Below are 8,942 nucleotides of genomic sequence, written 5' to 3' on the forward strand. Positions count from 1 at the left end.
ACCCAACACAATATTATACAACTTGGGAGAGGGATGCCGTAACCCTAATTGCAGAACATTTGAAGGTAAGTGAATGACAATTCACTAATTTTCCACCATGAAAAACGAAAAAGAAAATTAAGTCTTAAATCTTTGAAAACTCCTAGATCCTTTGAGATTCATTGAACATTTCAACGACATGTTTAAATCTCGATATGCCCCTCTAGTTTGTGACTGGGATGTCGAGGATCACAAAGCGGGTGTGAATAACCATGCAAATCTACATGGTGCCCCCACATGTTACAGTCACCTATTCGATGTGCCGGTTAACCACACACGCTCCACCAAACTATGACAAACATTGAGTCACCCTTTGCTACCTTTTCTTAGAACCATTTAGTGTGCCGGTTAACCACACACGCTCCACTAACGTCTTCGCAAGGGCACAAAGTGTAATTTCATGGAATTGCATCAATTCACTTTTGCCTAAAGTAACTAAGATTGGGAATTTTATGAAAACATTTAGTTACTTTTATACTTCATTATACTTATAATGGAAGGTTTGGTCCTATCCTACCCGTTTGGCTAACGACCCTCCACTATTCAAGAGTGAGGTGGGTAAGAGTGGATACCCATTCAATCGCCATTTTATAGGCAATTTCCTTAAACACCCCTTATAGACCAGCTTCGTGAATGAGGCCTACTAACGGTAAGACTGACTTTTACTTATACATATATATAATGTTAGACTTTTAATGTTATATATAGTATAGGGTGTATTTTATACTTTTAAAATACTAGGTGGTCAAATTTAATAATTATACCTTTAATTCAATTAAATTGTAAACCAAAATTTTATGAATTTATTAAACCTCTTTTAATTATACACCTTAATTAATTAATAAAACCATAAGGGTGTGATTTGAACTTTTCAAAACTATACTAGGGTTTTAGAATTTAACATTCCTAAATTAAACTTTTAATCAACTTTTAAATTCCAAAACTTGAGGGCAAGTTTTGAAACATTTCAAAACATTAGGGTTTAGAATTTAAATATTTCAAAATCAAACTTTTCAATCAAAATTTAAATTCCAAAACTTGAGGGCAAGTTTTGAAACTTTTCAAAACATTAGGGTTTTAACTATTTAAATTTCAAAACAACACTATTAAGTTCAAATTTAAACTATAAAACCTATAGGGGAAAAACTGAAACTTTTCATAAGATAATTCAAATCTAAATTACAAATAATCAAATTTTATCTAATAAAACAAGTGATTATCTAAAATTTGACAATTATCTTCTATTTAGGTAAGGATATTCACCAATAATTGATAAAATTCGGATTTTATAACAAAAACATATTTAAGGTAATTATCCAAACCCAAAACAGGAAGAAAATCGCGAAAATTAGCTATCAGACGTTTCGACTCGTCGAGTCTGGACTTGGACTCGTCGAGTACACCTGACTCGGCGAGTGCACCAAGTGACTCGGCGAGTCAAAAACTCAGAACCCAACAATTTCGATTTTCAGTGCTGATTTCGATCAAATATGCATCAATACAGTAGAAACCAATCTAGGCTCTGATACCACTGATGGGTTTTAGCAAAAAAAACATCCTATGTGCTCATGCAAACCCTAAAGCTTGGATCTAGGTTTCTCTATTGTACATGCTTTTAATCCAAGACTTAAAACCCTAGATCTAATCAATATAACATATGAATTAGGGTTTAGATCATACCTTGATTGTTATATAGCAATAACAATCTCAATTCCTTCTTGTATTGACTTTAGAAAGCTTAGAGTCACAAATGTCACTCCTCTAATGGCTCACAAGCACCAAGAGCAAGAGGATGAAGAGGAGAAGAGAAGGAGGCTGCCCAAAATGTGTGGAAACCCTAGAGAACAAGTTCACCACGTTTTTGGGGCATAAGGGTTCCTTAAATAGTGAGGCTATTAGGGTTATCTAACAAGGAAACCCTAATTTGGATGCTTAGGCCCTAAGCAACCCATGAACCCCTTTCTTAAAGGCCTTTGGAGGATTTCTAATGGGTTTCCCCATAGAATTCATCCACTCCTTTATTATGGAGTCTATTAGCCCAATATTCAACTATCACACAATTGACAGTTCTAATCCCTTAAGTTTAATTAATGTCTTTTAGCCACAAACTTAATTCTTATTAATTCTTGACTAATATTAATTAAACAATATGATTTCTCCCTTAATATATTATTCTCATAATATATTAATAAATCATATTTAATCCTTTCTCTCCATAATTCATCCTATCAAGTTGCTTTGGTGAAGGCAACCCAAAATGACCATGCACCATCGGGTCAAGTACATACCAAAATAGTTATGGACTTAGACACTAATCCAACACAATGACCTCTTCGACCAGCTTCAGGGAGCATCTTGGTTCTCCAAGATTGATTTGCGATCAGGGTATCATCAGATGAGGGTCAGAGAGGAGGATGTGCAGAAGACTGCTCTTTCGGACAGGCTATGGTCATTACGAGTTTGTGGTGATGCCTTTCGGGCTCACCAATGCTCCTGCCGTATTCATAGACCTCATGAACCACGTGTGTAGACCGATGTTAGACTGGTCTATGATAGTGTTTATTGACGATATATTGGTTTATTCCAAGACACGAGAGCAGCATGAGGAGCACTTGCGTGAAGTTCTGAGTACTTTGAGGAGGGAGAGCTTATATGCTAAGTTCTCCAAGTGTGAGTTCTAGTTGCGCGAGGTGCAGTTTCTGGGGCACCTTGTCAACCAGGATGGGATATCAGTGGATCCGGCCAAGGTAGAGGCCGTGATGAGATGGGAGGTCCCGAGGTCTCCATCCGAGATTTGGAGCTTCCTAGGATTGGCAGGCTACTATCAAAGATTCATTCAGGACTTCTCCAAGATAGCCGTACCGCTGACCAGGCTAATGAGGAAGGTTGTGGTCTTTCGTTGGGGGCCTGAGTAGCATGCCGCATTCGAGACACTGAGACAGAGATTGTGCGAGGCGCCAATCTTAGCCCTGCCAGAGGGCATGGAGTATTTTGTTTTCTACTTCGATGCGTCCATCTTAGGTTTGGGCGCAGTATTGATGCAGAGAGGGCATGTCATCGCCTACGCGTCGAGGCAGCTGAAGCCTCACAAGGCGAACTACTCGATGCATGATTTAGAGCTGGGGGTTGTCGTGTTCGCCTTCAAGATTTGGCGTCATTACCTATGTGGGGTTCGCTGTACCGTCTACACGGACCATAAGAGTTTGAGGTACCTCATGGATCAGCCGAATCTAAACATGAGGCAACGTCGGTGGATAGACGTGGTAAAGGATTACGATTGCGAGATCCTTTATCACCCGGGTAAGGCCAATGTAGTGGCCGACGCGCTTAGCCGCAAGGCAGCGCCAATCAGGGATATCCGTCTGAGGATGACAGTGGTAACTCCGTTGTTGGATCGGATTCGGGAGGCCCAACATGAGGCCATGAAGGAGGAACATCGGAAGAGCGAGCGGATCGTGGGGCAGGTTTCCTCCTTCGACTATGACAGTCGGGGATTACTGACACTACACCGTAGGGTGTGGGTGCCATACCTCGGGGGTGTGCGCCAGGTTCTGATGGAGGAGGCGCACAAATCTCGGTTTTCCATTCATCCCGGGTCGACGAAGATGTATAGGGATCTTCGTCTGGACTATTGGTGGCCTTACATGAAGCGGGATGTGGCATGGTTTTATGGAGCGGTGCTTAACCTGCAGGAAGGTCAAGGCTGAGCATCAGAGACCTCATGACAAGATTCAACCGTTAGATACTCCGCATTGGAAATGGGAAGACATCACGATGGATTTTATCACAAAGTTTCCCAGGACCGTGCGGGGAGTGGATTCGATTTGGGTCATCGTTGATCGATTGACCAAGAGCGCCCATTTTATCCCGATTCAGGAGAGTATTTCGGCCAAAAGGTTGGCCGATATCTATATCAGGGAGGTAGTGGCGCGACACGGGGTTCCAGTGTCGGTGGTTTCAGACAAGGATGTGTGGTTCATTTCCAGGTTTTGGAAGAAGTTTCATGAAGTATCCAGTAAATGGTTTGGTCTAGGCTTTCAGTATTTTTGGTTTAGAATGAGTCTGCAATTATGTTTAAGGGTTGTTTGTTGTTTGTTGGACATTTTGTGTGTTTACGACCGTAAACTGTGTTTACGGCTGTAAACACGTTTGTGACCGTAAACCCAGTTTATGGTCTGGTCGAGTATATATAGTGGAGGTGTAGGTCATTTAGTGGTTGTTGATGCCATTGCATTTACACAGAGTCCATCAAGTTGTACCTGACGATTTATTGACATATAGTCGTGTGCAAGCTTGGTTTTCTTTTCATCTTATTCTTATTGTTCATGTGTGATTGATTATTGCTTAACTACTGATAAAGATCCATATTTGGACCTTACAATTGGTATCAGAGCAGAAACCAGTGTTAAGGATTTTTCAATCAATTTTTTGGGCTATTTTTGGGCTATTTCAATCGATATCTTTGAAGTTCGAACCTGCTGTTAGTGTTTACGTGGTCAAGGGAATCGTTTCTTCTGAAAAATCGTGTTTATAAGGGCTTTCTGGGAGTTTGCTGTCAACTGTAAACTCCATTTACGGTTGTTGAATCAAGAACATCAAGAACCGTAATCTAAGAATCATCATAAACCGTAAACTATCTTTCAAGGACAGTAAACACATAAACCGGAAACGCACAAACCGTAAACTCATATACCGTAAACCCTGTTTACGGTCGTAATCCCCTGAACCGTAAACCTAGTTTACGGTCGTAAACTCTTTCAACCATAAACCCAAATTTTCAAACTTAATCTGCTTAATTTTCTTGATTTCAAATGGATTCTCATGGTCAAAATCATTTCCATGAACTTGACACTGTTATGGGCACCACCACACGAATTCCAAAATTGATGTCTGCGGATGGTTTCCCCGAATGGAATTATAGAATTGAAAAATACATCAAAATGAAGGACTTTAAGGTATGGAGAAGCATTCTTAGAGGCCCTGTTAGAATCACCACGACAGTCAGAGGTCAAGTGATTGACAAGGAGGTTGAAAACTACACTGATGAGGAGTTTGAGAAAATTGAGGAGCAAGAAAGGGCCTTAGCCACCTTGACTATGGCATTATCTCCCGACATCGCTCAAGGTTTTCGTGAGTACACTTCAGCTAAAGATCTATGGGAAGCCCTAATTGAAGTTTATGAGGGCAATAAGGATATGAAGGAGAGTCGCCAGGACATGTTGAGACAAAAGTTCGATATGTTCAACTACATTCCAGGAGAGACTCTTGAGGCTCAATTGCAGAGTTTCACAACTCTCACAACCGACATGAACATATCTGGGATTTACTTGACCAAGTCAGAAATTAACAAGAAGCTTCTCAATGCTCTTCCCAGATCATGGGATATGAATGTTGCTGTGATTAAGAAGACTAAGGATCTAAACCACCTCACTCTTGCTGAAACCATGGCAATCATCAAAGCTTGTGATATTGATGATAAACAGAGAGAGATCAATCATGTGAGCTCATACTCTACTGCAAATCTTAGGATCACTTCCAACAATGTTGTATCCTCAATCATGTCCTCTTCAGGTCAAGGGTTTGCTGCTAAACCACCTCAGATTCAGACTTTCACTATTACATCACCTATCTCTCATCCTTAGCATCTACCATTTGTCTCCCCACATGTTGTTTCTTCTCCAAATGTGCCTGCTGTAGCCTCTTCCTCAAACCCTAAGGATGCTGATGAAAATATGGCTCTAGCTACTGGGCTTGTTAACTGCTACAATGCTTTTATAGCTGGAGATATTCCACCTCACCTGTCATTTGCCGATTTGGACCAGATTCATCCTGAAGATGTAGAAGAGATGGACATCACGTGGCAGATTGCTATGGCTGTTTTCAGGGCCAAGCAGTTTGCTAAGAAGACTGGAAAGAGAAACTGGGGCATGAATGCTGACAAGAAGGTGGGATTCAACAAGAGCACGCTGAGATGTTTCAACTGCCACGAGTTGGGTCATTTTGCTCGTGATTGTCCAAAGCCATATCGCAGGTTCAACAACAACAGAACGATGGTAGCAGTGGGAAACAACCGTGCAGGTGCTGCAGCTAATGGTGAGACCGCTATGGTTACACAATCTTTTGACTGGGAGGACCAGATTTAGGCTTTGAACATTTCAAGTCTAGAAAATGCTCACCTAGCTCATATCGATGATGCTTCCTTGAAGACTGATGAACATGATCCCGAGGCAGAAATGATAGAGATGCAGTTTGCTTTCATGGCGTCTACCTCTTCCGAGCCCAAGAAAAGCGATGTAACCCTACCATCTTGTTCTTATGCATGTAAAGAATATGTTAAAGTTCTTCGTGATGAAATCCAATTATTGCGTAGAGAAGTAGAGGGCGTTAGATATGAGGGCTACCAACTTAGGAATGGACAAAAGCCCAATTAGAAGCTAAGATAAACGATTTTAGAAGAGTCCAGGCAGAGTACAGTGAGAAATGTGAACTGTACAATTATGTTAAAAGACAAAATGATGCGCTAACTGCTGAGCTTGATACATTGAAGAAAAGATTTGATTCTGCAAACTTTGCATTTCAAAATTTTGATGGATCAAGCGAGGTAGTTACCAACATGATCGATCATTGCATGGACTTTAAACAGAATCAGTCAAAGGGTTTAGGATATGATAGTGTACCACCTCCTTATAATCACACATATCTGTATCAACCCTTGTCTAAAGATGAGATTGCCAACGAACCATTCATGGTTTATGGAAAACCATCTGGTTTCGTCTCAGGAGGGTTTATAAATGTTGAAAGTACTGACGCTTCTACTTCCTCTGCAGATCAACCATTAGATCAGGCGAAGCATGGAGTTGAAGTTTCTGTTCCTGATTCTGATATTTCTGTTTCTGTTTATGATTTGAATGTTAAGACTGATGATGTTTTGTGTGATGTTTCTAGTTCTGATTCTATTGAATTTAATTTCTTTGATATGTTTGATGAATTGTTTAGTAATTCTGATGCCAGTGATAATCATGAAACACCATCAACTCCACAAGCCACAACTACTGAGACACCCTCACTTATATCTCAATTTAGTTCTCATTCATGTTCTTATGAGAAAAGTAAGAGTGTCCATAAAGAAAACAAATCTGAGAAATGTAGTACAAGTTCAACTAATAAACAAATTTGTTTTAATTATGGTGTTGGTGGTCATATAGCTAGGAATTGTCAAAACAGGATCTTTGTAAACTATTTGTCACCAAGAGGAGAGAACGAATCTCGAGGAAGGTCTTTAATTAGAAAATCCTGAAGAAATCGTTCTCGAAATAATGATTGGAAAGATGACTAAAGTAGAAAAGGACTGTTCTTCAAAAGAATAAAAAGGTTTTTATCAACAAAACTCAAAATAGTTTGCCAAAACCGAACAAGGCTCCGCCAAGATCGGTTTCATCAAAAGGCCATTCTGGATCTTCAACCAATTCTGGTAGAACATCCAGAGGCTCAGTGAAAACTAAAAGGAAACCTATTTTAAAACCATCAGAGAATTTGATAAAACCTAAATCTCATTGGGTGCCCAAGTCAATTTCCAATCCATCATTACCATCCTCTGAAGTGATTAGGAATGAGGATCCTTGTTTGAGATCTTTGAATGTTAACTCAGAGAAAGTGAAAAGGAAACCCAGGATAGTGATGACCTGGGTTCCCAAATCTAAATGATTACGCTCATTTTGTAGGGACAGTTGCGGAGGAATGTCGTCTGTCCTTGGTACGTCGACAGCGGCTACTCCCGACATATGACTGGAGACATCTCCCAATTGAGCGAAATTCAATCTTTTAATGGGGGTTATGTCTCCTTTGCGGGCGAAGATGGTGGCAATATCACACAAAGAGGAACTGTCACAAATGGAGTGTTAGGCTTTGAAAATGTCAACTTCGCTCCCGAGTTAAAGCACAGCTTGTTGAGCGTTTCTCAAATTTGTGACAAAGGCTATTCTACCCATTTTACCGACAAAGAATGTATGATTCTCAAGCCAGGCATTGTTATCCCGGAAGAGTGGATTCTTGTTAAATCTAAGCGGGATGGAAATGCTTACATTATTGACATGAACAACAACCTACCTGAACAAGTCACTTGCTTTTTCTCAAAAGTCTCCGAACAAAACGCAATGCTATGGCACCGAAGGCTCGGTCATGCTAACGCGGAAAACTTGAATCGCCTTGCTAAGAATGAGATGGTCCGAGGTCTACCTGTCAGAGACTTTATTACATTTGAGAAGTGTGTTTCCTGTGCTCAAGGCAAACACCATAGGAAACCACATTTGCCCAAGCAAGTCAACTCAATCAGTCATGTGCTCCAAGTATTACATATGGACTTATTTGGTCCAGTCAACGTCCTGAGCATCAACAGAAGCTCGTATTGTCTAGTTGTGATCGATGATTTCTCTCAGTTTACGTGGGTTTTCTTCTTATCCAACAAAGCGGGAGTTGCTGATCTGATTAAGAAGTTCGTTGTGATGATTGAGAAGCAAACCAATAACCAAGTGAGGCGCTTCGTACTGACAATGGAACTGAGTTCAAGAATTCGGTTCTTGACCACTTTTGTGTAGAAAAGGGGATAGTGCGTCAATACAGCTCTGCTCACATGCCTCAACAGAACGGTGTTGCTGATAGAAGAAATAGAACATTGAAAGACGCCGCAAGGACAATGCTTTGTGATTCCAAACTTCCTATTTTCTTTTGGGCCGAGACGATTAACACTGCTTGCTATGTGCAGAATCGTGTTCTAATCAACAAAGCGCAGATAAAGACCCTGTACGAAATTCTCTATGGACACAAGCCTTCTGTTATCCATTTCCGCGTATTTGGCTGTCCTTGCACCCTTCTTCACTTGGATTCCAACCCTAAATTCAACGCCA

Source organism: Lactuca serriola, chromosome 8 (assembly GCF_051521515.1).
Source record: "Lactuca serriola cultivar US96UC23 chromosome 8, Lser_US96UC23_V15, whole genome shotgun sequence".
Taxonomy (NCBI): domain Eukaryota; kingdom Viridiplantae; phylum Streptophyta; class Magnoliopsida; order Asterales; family Asteraceae; genus Lactuca; species Lactuca serriola.